This window comes from Prionailurus bengalensis, chromosome A2 (genome assembly GCF_016509475.1).
Source record: "Prionailurus bengalensis isolate Pbe53 chromosome A2, Fcat_Pben_1.1_paternal_pri, whole genome shotgun sequence".
Classification (NCBI taxonomy): Eukaryota; Metazoa; Chordata; class Mammalia; order Carnivora; family Felidae; genus Prionailurus; species Prionailurus bengalensis.
The window spans coordinates 157,051,579-157,068,036 of record NC_057348.1 but is presented as its reverse complement, the minus strand read 5'-3'; the positions used below and the strand labels follow the sequence as shown (position 1 = coordinate 157,068,036).

The 16,458-nt window shown below is 40.8% G+C and overlaps 1 protein-coding gene across 1 annotated transcript in view; it reads left to right on the top strand.

The window, feature by feature from the left end:
• Positions 1-7,402: 7,402 nt before the first annotated feature.
• TCAF1 (TRPM8 channel associated factor 1) overlaps positions 7,403-16,458 on the top strand; it is a 53,853-nt gene continuing 44,797 nt past the window's right edge. Inside the window, exon 1 of the mRNA XM_043589795.1 lies at positions 7,403-7,561. The gene's annotated coding sequence lies outside the window, so the exon portion shown is untranslated. The remainder of the gene's footprint in view (positions 7,562-16,458) is intronic.

The following is a 16,458-nucleotide window of genomic DNA, read 5'->3' as shown; positions in this document are numbered from 1 at the left end:
GTACATATATAGACTCTATATAGATAGATACTTTATAGATACAGATGTATAATAATCGATTGGAATGTTAACTAGGGTTATTTCTAATATTGGGATTATATATAGGTGATATTTTTTTCTATTATTTTTGGTATTTCCTCATTTTCTCTTTTTTAATTTACTTATTTTTGAGAGAGAGAGAGAGAGCGAGCACAAGTGGGGGCAAAGAGAGAGGTAGAGAGAGAATCCCAAGCAGGCTCCTCACTGTCAGCACAGAGCCCAAACAGGGGCTCAGACTCATGAACAGTAAGATCATGATCTGAGCCGAAATCAAGAGTCAGGCACTTAACCTACTGAGCCACCCAGGAGCCCCTCCTCATTTTTTTAAATATTTACTTTAGAGAGACAGAACATGTTCGTGAGAGTGGGGGTGAAGGGCAGACAGAGAGAGAGAATCTTAAGCAGGCTCTGTGCTCAGTGCCTTAGCATGGAGCCTGACATGGGGCTTGATCCCACAACCCTGGGATCTTGACCTGAGCTGAGAACAAGAGTTGAACACTCAACTGACCAAGCCGCCCAGGTGCCTCTCTTCACTTTTTATAATAAAAATACAGTACTTTTATCATCATAAAAATGTTATTTTAATATAAATAAGTGAAAATATTGGCAAAAGTCTGTCCATGCCTAGATCTTATAAAGCTAATATAGCTATGGTACAAAACCTGGCAAAGTCAGTATAAGGAAAAAAAAAAAAAAAAAACCCACAGATCAATGTGTCCCAAAGTTGGTATTCTACAGAAGTCTGACCCATATATTTTAATAAATAGAAAAGGTTTCCTTTCATTTTTAAGTAAATATATAGAGTGTTGCATTAAATAAATTTAAGGAGTATTATTTACTACAGGATTGCTCAGAGCCTTCAATATGCTAACATGACTTTGAATTTGCAAAAACATAGGTAAACATGGCATTTCTTAAAGTTATTTAAGTAGTTCACTTACTAATATGTTCCTGACCACTGTTCCACAGAATAAAAATCTAAAACTGCTGATTAGATGAAGTTCATTGAAAAAAAAAATAGATCAAAACTCCTAAAAAAGGAAGGATTAGTAATTTTAACAACTTAATGAAAACATAATTTACCATAATTAAGTGCATATATTCTATGAATGTAAGAAGTTAAACCTGAAAATCTCCTGGATCAATAAAAAAAGGAAGAAATTTAGTAAGATGCTTTGTTCACTCCATATTTTATATATTTTGGCACACTAGAAATAAAAGTATATTTCATTAACATGATTAAGTATTATCTCTCCACTTTAAATCAATAGCTAACATCTTACTTAATAGGTTCTTTAAAACAAAATATCAGTAGCATTCCTTCAGAACAGCAATGGCCAGTTGGAAAATGTAGTGACAAAAAAATGATATTTTAGGTGAACAAAATAAACAGGCTATAAATAGGATTTACATCAGTGTCTAAAGTCAAAACCTCACAGAATCACAGTGGTTACATACCTGGCTTTTCGTTTGACTTCTTCAGCCCCTCTGCACTTGCCATTGAAAGTACATCAGTCCTATTGGGAGCCTGCACCATCTGTGAGGGATCTTTCTCGGCAATCCAATGGGTATCCAACCTAATGGGGATGTGTAGTTTTCTATCCACAGCAAATAAAACAGGGGTGGTGGGTTTTTGTTTCTTTTTGGCAGTAGCCGAGGGTGAGGACAGACCCCACCTATCTACCTTGTAGACAGAGAGAGATTGCTATGAGCATCGCCTGGCCATCGCTAGACCCCCCCCCCCCCCGGGGGCTTCCAGGTCAGATGGAGGTCCTAGTGGGTTAGGGGCAGAACTGGCAGTTAGCTCAAGGGGTGCGGTGGGTTGAGAAAAGGGACTTTCCTCACACCCAAGGGTCAGTTGGAGTCTCTTGCCTTTCAGAACGCATGAACCTTGGTCAGCTTCCAGCCTCTTCCAGGACTTCCAGCCTAGCAGCGAGACCCTGGAAGAAAAAAAAGGCGGGGGGGGGGGGGGGGGTTGGTGATGAGGGCACGACATCTGTCTGGGTCAGGAGGTGTGGGTGGGTTGGGAGGCTTCTACTGCCCCTGGGTCTGTTGGAGCCGCCCCCTAGTGTCTTCAGGAAATAGGAATTTCCTCCATGAATGGCCAACCTAAATCCAACTTGCCCAAGGGTTATACACCTGAAATCCAGGCCCTGGATCTGAGGGACTGGGGCCCTAGGAGGAGGCTAGCTGAAAGAAGCGAGTGGCCTCAGAGGCTCCCTTGCCCCCAGGCTCTGTTAGTGTCGTCGCTGAGGAACATCCGTAAACCAAGAAGTGTCCATGAGTGCCCCCTAAGAGTGTCCAGGGCCGCGTCAGATCTGTAAAGACTTGTTTCTGGATCCTTTCGAGTAGGTTATTTTTCTTCTTTTAGAAGGATGTTAGTGTATTTTGTTTTTCTTTCTCCAAACCACCCTATTTGAATTTCCTACATGGGATTTAAAGAGAGACAGACCGAGAGAGAAAGAGACCACAGATTTAGGGTGGGGAGGCTATCTATTTCAGTGACCAGGAGAAAAAAGGCCAAGGCATTTTTTCAAGTCAATGTAAAAACTGAACATTTGAGAAATCTATAAAGGGAAATAGGTAAAATCCTTCCAGGAACATGCTGGTTAGCCTAAATGCTTCTTCTGTTAGGAGGCAGAAACAGGAAATTCCGTGTAAAGATGGCAGGAGGCTAGGTCACAGAATCCCTTCCATCAATATCTGATGAAATTAAGGTAAAGAAAGGTGTACAAGCATAAAAAAATACATTTCTTAGTATAAAGCAAAGAAGGAATGGGGCACAACATCATTCCATGAAGCCTAAACGTGAATATAATTTAAAAAATGCATGACATTTACTGAGCCCTTCTATGTACGAGGCTCTCTTCAAAGATGTCTTATGTAAGAATGGATATTTGAGGCCAGGATGTTTGGCTCCAAATCCTCTGCAAAAACAAACAAAAAACACGATTCTGGTTCATCTTTGAATGATATTTAAACACTCTCCCCTACTCATTCTGCCAAGAGCTCCCCCAGAGCCTGAGAAATTATACTGAAGGTGAGTTGACAAAATGCTAGGAATTCTTGCTGTTATTGGCCAATCCTGAGATAGTGGACTGGTGAGGCGCGTAGCTCTGGCAAAAGACAGTAAAATCTTTCAAGGTAGAATCATCTCTCTACATCCAACATAGTCTTCACAGAGCCCAAAGAAACCTTTAGCACTCACAGTTTCCTAGGGTTCAAAAGTGCTGCACCCCAAGAAGACATATCCAGTCAAGCGCAGAAAACTTTGGTTCAGAACACTTTGCAGTATTTCAGACATCCTTGCTACAGAGACACATTTAGCTGAGCAATTCTTTGGCTTCTTAGTTGAATTCAAGTTCACTTAAAAGTGACACTGCTAGGTACCAGGGGGGCCCTGGGTGGCTTAGTTGGTTAAGGGTCTGACTCCTGATAATCGGATCAAGTTTGTGAGTTTGAGCCCTGCATCAGGCTCCATGCTGACAGTGCAGAGCCCATTTGGGACTCTCTCTCTCCTCTCTCTGCTCCCTCTATGCTCTCTCTGTCTCTCAAATTAAATAAATTAACAACAACAACAACAACAATGACCACAACAACGTGACACTCCAGCAAATTGTGAGAAAAGTATTTGTTTTCAAGCCATCCAGCTACGAAAGTTTCGTTATAGCAGCCCAAAGCGGCTGGGACTAGTTAAATATCTTTTAAATTAAAAATAGCAGGTGCAGTATAATCCTCTTTTTTCTTTTATTTCCATCTATTGATGAACTGTATTGCTTTCATAAAAATAAGGAATTTGTCATCCTAAAAACAGAAGATAGCACTTAACCATTCTTTAAAAAGAAAAATGGGGGTGCCTGAGTGGCTCCAGTTGGTTAAGCCTCGGACTCCTGATTTTAGCTCAGGTCATGATCTCACGCTTGTGAGATCGAGCCCACGTCAGGCTCTGCTGGGACTCTGCGCCCCCCACCCCCGCCCCGCCCCTCCCCAACTTGTGCTCCCACACACAGGCTCTCTCTCACAAAATAAGAAATAATAATAATAATAATAACAATAATTTTCCCACCAGTCTTCCCTCATTTCTCCCCCATCCTTCCACTGTTCCTAATTTTGATTATATTTATTGCTCAGTGAAGTTCCTAAGACTCTGAGCAAACTTGATTTCTAAATACAAAATGTTCCAAGATAAGCTTTACAAATGTTCTTCTCTGTACTTGTGTTTGTAATAATTCCATTTTACAAATCAATTTCAGTTCCTATTAAAACCCACAGGGAGGGACACAGGAGGAAGTGAGGGAAAAAAATGGGGAGAGAAGGAATCAACCAGAAGGGCCCTCCAGTAGCCAATTTCTCTTCCTGGAGGCCTTTATCACAGACTATACAGTGAAGAGTTACAATCGGTGTAGGTAAGTGTCCCCCTCTCACCCTACAAGACCCTTCGTTATGCAACATAGAGCTCTTAGGGGTATGGAGGAGGAAAAAAGGCTCAGGCAAACACTCAGGGAGTGAGGCCCACCCAGTGTTCACCCTCCATCTCTGTAGATAAAGAAAAGCCCCAGGGAGTTGTCAGTGGTGGCCATAGGCAAAGCCCCAGTGGAGACCGGAAGCAGCTGAAACAGCAGCAAATTCCAAATGAATAACCCTGGGGGGGCAGGGGTGTGGAAAGGGGCCTGCCACAGTCAGCGCTCTCCAGAGGAACAGACCCACCGGGACAGATACACTCGGTGTATCTGTGTGGATAGTACATCACACACGGATTTATATCGAGGAGTTGACTTGGGCGATCGATTGTGGAGGCCAACTCTACAGTCAGCACACTGAGGACTCACCGGTGAAACTCCAGTCCCAAGGCCAACGGGCTCAACATCCAGGGAGAAAGGACAGGAAGAATCCTCTTACTCAGGAGAGATCAGCCTTTCTGTTCACTGGTACAACCACCGTCTCCTGCTCTCTGGAAATCTGCAAGTCGCCTGTCCTCTCTCCTCGCCTCCCTGCCAAAGCCTCGTCTCCCTCAGAACGGCCCCACCAGGCCTGGCCACAGAGTGGAGGGCAGATATGGGGGTTCAGTTCTCAGGGGTTTCTAGAAATGAGCAACCAGCTTCCCAGACACAGAGGGGCCGTCTCTGACTAGAAAGTCCTCTGAGGGTGAAAGCAAAGCCAATGTCTGGGCATGTTTGTGCAGCTGAGAGGGGCGCTTGGGGAGCGGGTTTCTGTGGAGGCAGACAGAGTGTTCCTGAAAGACCTGGGCTTCTTTGGCATTGAGTTTTCTCTGTCTCTCACTCATTCTCTCTGCCAAGGCAGCTGCGTTTCTCTCTTGCCATATTCCTCCTCCCAGACACTGAGAGTCAGCAGGACACATGCCTGCCTGCCCCCACTCTCTCCCCTGACACACTCACAAAACCCACCATTTTCAGTTGTTTTTCCTGAGCATTTGGTCATAGACTTTGAGAGTGAAAACATCTCACCCAACCTCCTTTATGGAAAAAAAGAAATACTGAATGCAGACAGCAGAAAGAGTTAGCATAGGTAGCAAGAAAGCATGACCTTGACATTTCAATACTCACTGAGGCCAGTGCTTTCAGTACAAAATCCCCCTGGCAGAGATCCCTGGGCCAGCCCTCTAGGCTTTGCTCCTGGCTGGGGGGGGGGGGGGGGGGGGGGCGGCTGGCAAGAGACAGGGCAAGTGCAGCCTGCAAATCTCCTCCACCCAAGACAGCACGGACCTCAGCCAGCTAATCCCCTGCCAATGGGGGGCCCCGGCTGTTCCGCTCAGCTCCTCTCCTCCCACAGCAGCCTCCCCACACGCCAGCCCCCTAGGCCCTCCTCCTCTGAAATCACCGATATGCTCTTTGAGGACCCGCACTGGGCCTGGGAAGGAAAGTTCAGCCTGGGATGAGGGTCTGGAGAGGAGGGGAGAGACAGGGAACTAGTACAGACATCCATCAGTTAAGAATCTCATATCTCGAGGGACGCCTGGGTGGCTCAGCGGGTTAAGCCTCAGACTTCAGCTCAGCTCATGATCTCCTGGTTGGTGAGTTCGAGCCCCTCGTGGGGCTCTGTGCTGACAGCTCTATGCTTGACAGCTTGGAGCCTGGAGGCTGCTTGGGATTCTGTGTCTCCCTCTCTCTCTGCCCCTCCCCACCTCTCTCTCAAAAATGAATAAACATTAAAAAAACAAAAACGACGTGTCTCACACGTTATCGTATGTGTTTCAACAACCCTGGAAAGCACCAGCTTTAAGTGGCAGTAAGAGCACACAGCCAAGTGTCCTTTTGATAAGGATACACTTTCTACCTGTCAAGAGGGGAAGTTATCTGGGGGACAGAGGCAAACAAATGCAGGAAGAGAGCAGATGAAAAGAAAGAGAAATACTAGAAGCACAAAAAAGGAGGTGGGATTGAGAATTCACGGTGGACTGCTGGGTCCAGGATGGAAAGGGAACTTAACAGGTCAAACTCGCTCAGAAAGAAGTGAAACAGAAGCAGAGACATATGCAGACACAGGCAGAGATTCAGGCGGTGAGATGGTCGGCTTTGGAGATGGGGCCCAAAAGGCAACGAATTTGGGCAGCCTCCAGGAGCTGAAAAAGGCAAGGAAGTGGAGACTACCCCTAACAGAAAACACACCCCTGTTACACCTGGATCTTAGCCAGTGGGCTCCTGACCTACAGAAGTGTCAGATAATAAATGTACTGTTTCAAGTCCCCAGATTTGTGGTCGTTTCTTACTGAGGCCCCAGAAAGCAAATGCACTCCCCAGCTGGTAAGCTGGTAAGCGGCAGTCGATACAGAGTCTAGGTTTTTAGTAGCCACACCTTTCTTTCTCTCTCTCATGCCCAATATCTGTCACCTATTTGTTGGTTAGTAAAATTGTTGACACCTTCGTGTTTTATGTGACTTATAAAACAAAACATGGGCTACTTTAAAATAATTCAATGGTTATGAAGATATCAATTGCCAACTTCTTCACTCTTATCTCTGCCCTTCATATAAGCGATGCAAGATTTTCTTGTTATCGTATGCTCCATTCTAATGCAACTTGATGCTTTTAATTAAAAAATGTATCTAGGACCCATAGATTAAATTCGTCCTTAGAAATAAGTGTGCACTGTTTACAGAAAAATATATTATAATATGTCAACTGCTCACTTGTTCATGAATACTCTCAGATTTATTTTTCAACAAATTGCCCAGCCGCACTCTACGGGTGCTGGGGTCTCTGCCCCGGATTTGGGGCCGCATCTTCCTGCAGAAACTGATACAAAGCGAGGCCTCTGCGGTCCAGGAGCTGCGGGCCAGGCTCCGCCCCAGCGCTGCGGCCACCAATCAGCTCCCGGGACGCCCCCACTCCCCCCGCATCCCCCCTCCCACCCCGTCTGCCTGCGACTTTCCACGTCCCCAGCGTCGTCGGCCGCCCAGGCCCTTCTCACCTGAGAGGCGCCTTCCCTTAGGGAACTGACGCTGCCCCCTGCGAGCAGGTCTTCTCTGCCCCAACCCGCGCCGCAGGGAAGAGCGGGGCAAACGGTGAGTGGCCCAAAGAGGCCTGCTAGTGACACAGGCCACTGCTTGGAGTGCGGTGGCCCGGGAGGGGAGACCGGGGACAGAGGGATGCCCGGGGAGACTGTGCGTGGTGTGGGGTAGGGAAGGATGGGGACTGGTGTGGGCCTCTGCGGGGCCCCAAGGGGAGGGTGGCAGACGTGTCGAATAGATGACTTCTTGCTGTTTACCTCTCGGATCCTTCTCTGCAGTCTCTGCAGCTCCGTCTCTCTTTTCTTCTTGCCGCATTGTTTTTCACCCTTGCTTGTCAGGAGGCGATGGATGAACTTCCCCTTCCCCATTTTCTTGCGCTTTTGTGTGTGTGCTCTGCAAGGAACTACGGAGATTTGCGCTAAAAGGGAGCCCTGGAGGTGATGTTACCTCATCTCCTGCGGCCTTGCTTTTGAATTATTTGGGCGTTGCTTGCCTTTACAGGAACACTCCCACCCCACCCCCCCCACCCCTCGAAAGGTAATGTCCTCACCTACTCCGTTGTTCCAGGCACCCAAAGGCTCTGAGCGTGTCAGCTCTGTGGGAGGGAGGTGCAGGGTGCTGGAGGGGTGGCGGTGAGAGTAGGTGTGGAGAAGCAGGTTGAACGTTTAGTCTGGAATGCCTTTGGCCTTAGCAGTAAGTGCCGGATTATAAACAGTTCCCCAGGGAAACAGCCCAAGCTGGCCAATGAATGAGTTGGGTCAACCTGCAATGGACTGTGAATGCCTTACCTATAGAAAGGAAAGATTTATGAATCGCATAATCATGAAACTTCTTGGAACACGTGCAAGTCAAATTAGACATAAAGGACCAAATGTATCTGTCTAGCAGACCATCCATCCATCCATCCAACCATCCATCCATCCAACCATCCATCCATCCATCCATCCAATCATCCGTCCATCCATCCGTCCATCCATCCGTCCATCCATCCATCCAATCATCCGTCCAACCATCCGTCCATCCATCCGTCCATCCATCCATCCAACCGTCCATCCATCCGTCCATCCATCCGTCCATCCATCCGTCCATCCATCCATCCGACCATCCATCCATCCGACCATCCATCCATCCTTTCATATTCCAAACTATTTATTTGTCCATTGACTTCATTTCAATGCCTTGCTTTCTTTTTTGCTTTGGTTTGATTTTTTTTAATCATTAAGAGGCATTATAAAACATCTAAGAATGGTCTAGAGAATAATGAATAAAATGCCTGACCACCACCTAGATCGAAAAAATAAGATATTGCAGTACCTTAGAAGCCCCCTTCTCCCTCCCCCGAGAGGTGACATCTCTCCTGAAGTTTGTATTATTTCTTTGCTTTTCTTTATAGCTTTGTGATTTGTGTGTGCATTCCAGAAACATATATGTACATATTTGCTTTCCCTTTTTAAATTTTCATATTAATGGCAGTATACTGTACATACTCAAGTTTTTGAAATTCACCGTTGTTGATGGTTCCTTCGTTTTCACTGTTTATGGTATGAGTATACTATAGTTTATCCTTTCTCCATTTAGGCTGTTGCTAGTTTGGAAAAGGTATTAGCTATCTAGTGCTATGTAACAAATTACCTCAAGACTTGGCTTAACACAAAACAAAACAAAAACCTATTAGCTCAGTTTCTGTGGGTCAGGAATCTATCTGGGAATCTCTGACTCAGTATCTCTCATGGGCTGGGCTCTAAGCAAGGTGTCGAGACTACAATCATCTGAAGGCTGAGGGTAGAGGGGAACCCCTTTCAAACTCCCTCAGGTGACTCTTGGCAGGCCTCTTGGCCTCACTGGCTTGGGTTGGACACATCAGTTCCTTGCCAAATGGGCCTCTATTTAGGAGTTAGTCAAAACATGGAAACTTGCTCCCCCCAGGGTAAAGGCTCCCTGAGAGAAAGAGAGAGGGAAAGACGAAGGCCAGATTCTTTTTGTAACCTAATCTCAAAAGCGACATGTGATCTTCTATTAGAAGTGAGTCACTATTTGCAGCCCATACTCCAGGGAAAGGGCTTACACAAGACCATGAATATCAGGAGGCAGGAATCATTGGGGGCCATTATAAAGGCTGCCTACTACAGGGGATATTAACAAATAATGTTGTTCTCCAACACTCTTGTACATGTCTTCTGGTTCTCATGCACAGGCTCACTCTGGCTCCCTGGATTGTATACCTAGAATTACTGGGCTATAAGATTGGTGTATGTTCAACTTCATTAGGTTATTTCCAACCATTTCCAAAGTATTGAGCCAGTTTTTACTCCCTCCAGCAATGGATGAGCGTTTCTGTTCCTCCACATACTTGTTATAACTTGGTATTATCAAATTTCATTTTTAGCCAGTCTGGTGGGCATGAAATAGTGTTCCATTGTGATTTTAATTAGCATTTCTCTTCTAACTAATGAAGTCTCCATCTTTTCATATATCTGTGAACTCTTGTGCATCCTCTCTGAAATCTTGGTTCCTGTCTTTTCCTCATTTTCATAGTGGGTTGTTTGTCTTTTTCTTATTGACTCATTGGAATGCTTTCCTTATATAATGTGGAGGATAGTCACTCCTTTGTCAGCTGTATATGCCACAAATACTTGCTTTCAGTTTGGTGCTTAGCTTTTCTTTCTCTGTATGTCCATTTCTCTTAAAGAACTAAGTTTTGAATTTTAATTTCAAGTTACCAAGATTTTCTTTTATACTTTGTCTTGTTTGAGAAAATTGTTTTCTCAAGATAATACATTAATTTTACTACATTTACCTCTAAAAGCATTTATAGTTTTGCATTTGGCAATTAGTCTTAATCCACCTGGAAACTGATTGTTATATTGTTTATTGCACAGGGATAATCAATTGTCTCAACACTAGTGATCTGAATAAATTTGGTTTTTCATATATGCATGAATTTGTTATAAGCTCCCTAATCCTATAGTTATCTATTTTCCTCACTACTCTACTTTTAGAATAAGTCTTGAAATATGGTAATAAAGATCCTGCTATTTATTTTATTCTTCTTCAGAAGTGTTTTAACAATTCTTGGATCTTTGACCTTCCATATAAATATTTAAATAAACTTGTCAAGTTCTCCAAAACAAGAAACAAACAAGCAAACAAACATACCCACTAGAATTTTGATTGATATTGCATTAACTTTATATATCAATCTGTGGAGAAAAGGCCTCTTTAAGATTTGTACCTGGGGTGCCTGGGTGGCTCAGCTGGTTAAGCGTCTGACTCGATTTCAGCTCAGGTCATGATCTCACGGTTCGTGAGATTGAGCCCTGCGGGTGAGATCAAGGCCTGTGTGGGCTCTGTGCTGACAGCATGGAGCCTGCTTGGATTCTCTCTGTCTCTCTCTCTGTGTGTGTGTGTCTCCCAAAATAAATAAGCAATAAAAAAAAAAAAGATGTTTCACCTTTTCATCTATGAATTTGGTATATAATGCTATTTATTTAGTTCATCTTTAATGTTTTTCAATATTTTGTAATATTTTTATTGCTTTCCTTTTGCTTACTTTTATTAAATTTATTTCTAAGTACATTATATTTTTACCGCTATTGTAAATGTTTTCTTTTGTAAGTTTATATTGTGTAGCTTATTGCTGCTTCTGTATCATTCATTTGCCTTTTATATATTAACTGTATCAAGCTTGATAAACTCCATTAATAGTTCAAAAATTACCTATAGAGTCTTTCAGATTTGCTACATAGGCAATCATATCACCTGAAAATAATGACGGTTTTGTTTCTTCCTTTCCAATCCTTATACCTTTAATTTCTTTTTCCTGTCTTACTGCATTGCCAGTATAAAGAATAAAAGTAGAGAAGGGCATCTTGTTTTATCCTTAACATAATAAAGAGAAAAGATTTCATTAGGTCAACTTTAAATATTGCATTTGCAATGGTTATTTTGTAATTGCCTTGTCCCATAAGAAAGTTTGACTCTTCTTCTGGTAAGCACTTTTATTATGAGGAGATGTTTTATTGAATGCTTCTTCTGGAGCTATTGATTTTCTCATATTTTTTTTCCATTTAAATATGTTAATATGATGAAGTGTAGTATTCAATCTTTAATATTAATTCAACTTTGCATTCCTGGAACAAATGGCCGATGGTAAATATGCAATAACTTTTATGTAAAGATACAGATATAAAGATAAGCATTAGATATCTGCATTTGTATATGTGAATTGAGATTGACATGTAATTATACCGTTTGGTTCTAACTTTATCTGTTATTGATATCATCTCATAAAATAAGATGAGTAGTATTCTCACTATTTCTATTCTGTAGAAGAATTCTATGGAATTTGGAAGAATTTGGTCTAGGTTGTAATTATCTGGTCCTTGAGTATTTCCTTGAATCACCAGCAAAACCTTTAGGGAGTGAAGTTCACTTTATCAGAATGTATTAAACTTGTTGTTTCAGTTACTTTAAGGATTTTAGGATTATTTAGGTCTTCTTATGGAATCAATTTTCATTAAACTTGTTTTCTAAGATATTTTACCATTACATATGTGTATTATTCAAACAATAGAATAAAATGGTTTTATAATATTCTCTCATCTGTTTAAACAGTTTCATCACCTATTATTCTGACCCATTTTTTCATTATTAATGTGTGTATATATTTTCTCATTTTATTTTGACTAATTTTGTCAGAATTTGGACTACTTTATTAGCTCTTTCACATACTTACACACACACACACTCACACTCACACACACACACACACACACACACACACACACCCCTTAGGGGTTTTTTTCATTATTTTATTAGTACTTCTTGATTCTTTGAATTTTTATTTATTTTCTAAGCTTTTAAAAAATATATTTATTTATTTACTTTTGAGAGAGAGAGAGAGAATATGCATGTGATTGGGGGAGGGGCAGAGAGAGAATCCCAAGCAGGCTCCATGCTGTCAGCACAGAGACCTACACAGGGCGTGATCCCACGAAAAGTGAGATCATGACCAGAGCCAAAATCAAAAGTTGGTCACTTAACCAACTGAGTCATCCAGGCGCCCCTTATTTTCTAAGCTTTTAAGGTATATGCTTAGCTTGTTAAGCTCTTAAAACTATAAAATTTTGTCACTGCTTAGCTGTCTCTCACAAGTTTTGATATGAATATTTTGCTATCATGTAGCTTTAAGTATCTGTAATTTTGATTATGGTTTCTTATTTAAGCCATGCAATTTTTTGGACAGTGTACTTTAATTTTCAGTTATTCACATGAAGATTCTTTATTTTGCAGTAAATGTTGCCTAATTCATAATGTAGTCAGAGAATGTACAATATCAAGTGCTTTTGATTTCTTGAAGCTAGTTTCATAACCTACCACACAGTGAGTTTCATCTGTGTGCTTGAAAATAATGTGTAGTTTCTAATTATATAATGTCCTATATATACCTTTACAACAAGTGCATTAATTATGCAATCCAGATCTTCCATGCCGTTACCAATTTTTATCTGTTTGAATTATCAATTACAAAAATACGTATGTTAAAATCTCTCACTCCGATGGTAGATTTTGAAATTTATCATTATAGATCTGTATATTTTTACTTTATATATTTTGAGGCTATGTTACTAGTGAATTGGAGTAAATTGAAAATTTTATCATAATGTAGGGATTCAATATTGTGGCTACCTATTAATGCTTTTTGTTTTAAATTCTTAATTTGCTCAGGTATCAAATCAAGGTTTCTCTGTGGCACCTGGGTGGCTCAGTTGGTTGAGGTCCGACTTCGGCTCAGGTCACGATCTCACAGTTCGTGAGTTCGAGCCCCACATCGGACTCTGTGCTGACAGCTCAGAGCCTGGAGCCTGCTTCAGATTCTGTGTCTCCCTCTCTCTCTCTGCTCCTCCCCTGCTCACACGCTGTCTTTGTCTCAAAAATAAATAAAGATTTAAATCAATCAATCAAGGTTTCTCTGATTAGTGTTTACCCTGATTGGTGTTTACTTCCAAGGAAGATTTATCTTTCTTTCATCCTGTGGCTTTCAATATTTCTGAATCTATGTTTCAAAGATATATATCATGAACTTATTTGTATTTTTTAAATGCTGGGCTTTAAAATTATTGTTTGACAGGGCGTTTGGGTGGCTCAGTTGGTTGAGCTTCCAGCTTCAACTCAGGTCATGATTTCATGGTTCATGAGTTCAAGCCCTGCATCAGGCCCACTGCTGTCAGCACAGAGCCCGCTTCAGATCCTCTGCCCCCATCTCCCTCTGCTCCTCCCCTGCTCACGTTCTCGCTCTCAAAAATGAATAAACATTTAAAAAAATAAGTAAAATAAAATTATTGTTTGACAATTTATAACTTACCACTGAATAATTTATTCCAGTTATATTTATTGTGATTAGTAGTGCAAATAGATTTATTTCTGTAATTTTATTTGCTTATTATTTTTTATGCTCTGTCTGTCTCTTTTATGCCTCTCCCCTCTTTTACTCCTTTGTGTCCCCATTTTACTGCTCCTCTTATTTGGAAATTACATGTTGTAACATTTTAGTTTGAATGTTTTAGGAATACTCCAAAATTCCTAAATTTTATAACTTAGTTGTAGGATACATTTAATTCATAACATTTATTGAGGTAGAACTGAGAGATAAAATTTGCATGTATAAAAGATATACAATGTGATATGTCTAATTATTAAATGATTACCACACATGCTAATTAATTCACTGATCACCACACATAGTTTACCGTTTTTGTGTGTATGTATGAGAACAACTGAGATCTATTTTTTTAGCAAATTTCAAGTATATATACAATATTATTAACTATAGACACTGTACTATACATTAGATCTCCAGAACTTATTTATCTTACATATCTGAAACTTTGCAACCTTTGACCTATATATCTCCCCATTTCCCCCACCTCCCACATTCTAGTAACCACTATGCTACTTTCTGCTTCTGAGTTCAACTATTTTAGATTCCACATACGAGATCATACAGTATTTGCCTTATTTCAAAACTTAACATAATGCATTCAAGTTTCATCCGTGTTGCCACAAATGGCCAGATTTTCTTCTTTTTTATGGCTAAATAAATTCCACTGTATATTCATACAACAATTTATTTATCCATTCATTCATTTGCTAGACACTTAAGTTTTTTCCATACCTCGGTTACTGCGAATAATGCTGCAGTGAACATGGACGTGCAAATATCACTTCTAGATATTGATTTCATTTCCTTTGAATATATACCTAAAAGCTGGATTCCTGTATAATATGGTAGTTCTATTTTTTTTCATTTTTTTTTTATTTGAGAGAGAGAGAGAGAGAGAGAGAGAGAGAGAGAGGGCAGGGAAGTGGGACAAAGGGAGAGGGAGAGAGAAATAATTTTAAGCAGGCTCTATGCCCAGCTGAGAGCCTGATTGATGCAGGGCTCAATCTCACAACCATGAGATCATGGCCTGTGCCAAAATCAAGAGCTGGACGCTTAACTGACTGAGACATCCAAGCACACAGGTAGTTCTGCTTTTAATTTCAGAAGGAACATCCATGCTATTTCCCATAATGGCTATACCAATATGCATTCACACCAATGGCGCACAAGTCTTTCCTTTTCTCCATGTCCTCACCAACACTTTTTATCTTTTTGGTAGTAGCTCTTCTAACAGGTTATGAGGTGATATGTCATCGTTTAGATTTGTATTTCCCTGATGATTAGTGGACTTGTGTGCCTTTTCATATACCTATTGGCCATTTGTATGTCTTCCTTTGAGAAATGTCCGCTTACGTCCTGTGCTCATTTTTTAATTGGACCATTTACTATTTAGTTGCTTGAATTCCTTACGTATTTTGGATATTAACCCCTTGTTGGGGATGTATGGTTTACAAATATTTTCTCCGATTCCATAAGTTGTCCCTTCACTCTGCTGATTGTTTCCTTTGCCGTGGAGATGCTTTTCAGTTTGAAGTAGTCCCACTTGTTTATTTTTGCTCTTGTTGCCTGTTGCTCTGGATCCCTTTTGGGGTCATATAAACATTTATTGCCCAGATCAATGTCAAGAACCTTCTTCCCTATGTTTACTTCTAGTAGCTTTACAATTTTAAGTCTTTAATGCATTTTGAGTTGATTTTCGTATATGGTATGAGATAATAGCCTAATTTCATTTTTTTACATGTGGGTATACAGTTATTTCAATACCATTTATTGAAGAGTCTATTCTTTCCCCATTGTGTGTTCTTTGTACTTTTGTTGACAATGAGTTGGATACAAATGTATGGGCCTATTTCTGGGCTCTCTACTTTTTTCCATTGGCCTATATGTTTTTATGCAAGTACCACAGTATTTTGATTACTGTAGCTTTGTAGTATAGTTTGAAATCGGGCATTTTATGCCTCAAATTTTATTCTCCTTGCTGAAGATGGCTTTAGAAACTTGAGTTCTTTTATGGTTCATACGAATTTTGGAATTTTTTTCTACTTTTGTGAAAAAATGCCATTGGAATTTTGATAGGGATTATATTAAATTAATAGATAATTTTGGTTGGTATGGACATTTTAACCTTAATTCTTCCAATCTATGAACATGGAATATCATTTCATTTATTTGTGTCTTCAACTTTTTTCTTCAACGTTTTATAGTTATCAGTGTACAGATCTTTTTCCTCCTTGGTTAAATTGGTTAAGTATCTTATTGTTTTTAATGCTATTGTAAATGGGGTTGTTTTCTTACTTTCCTTTACAGATACTTCACTGTTAGTATAGAAAAACATAACTAATTTTTATATGTTGATTATGTTTCCTGAAACCATACTGAATATGCTGAATTCATTTATTAGTTCTAACAGTTTTTTGATGGAGCTTTTATAGTTTTCTATATATGAGTTTTAATTCTATACTGAAATCCTCCAACCTGGCTTCTGTAATTTTTTAACATACTGATCACA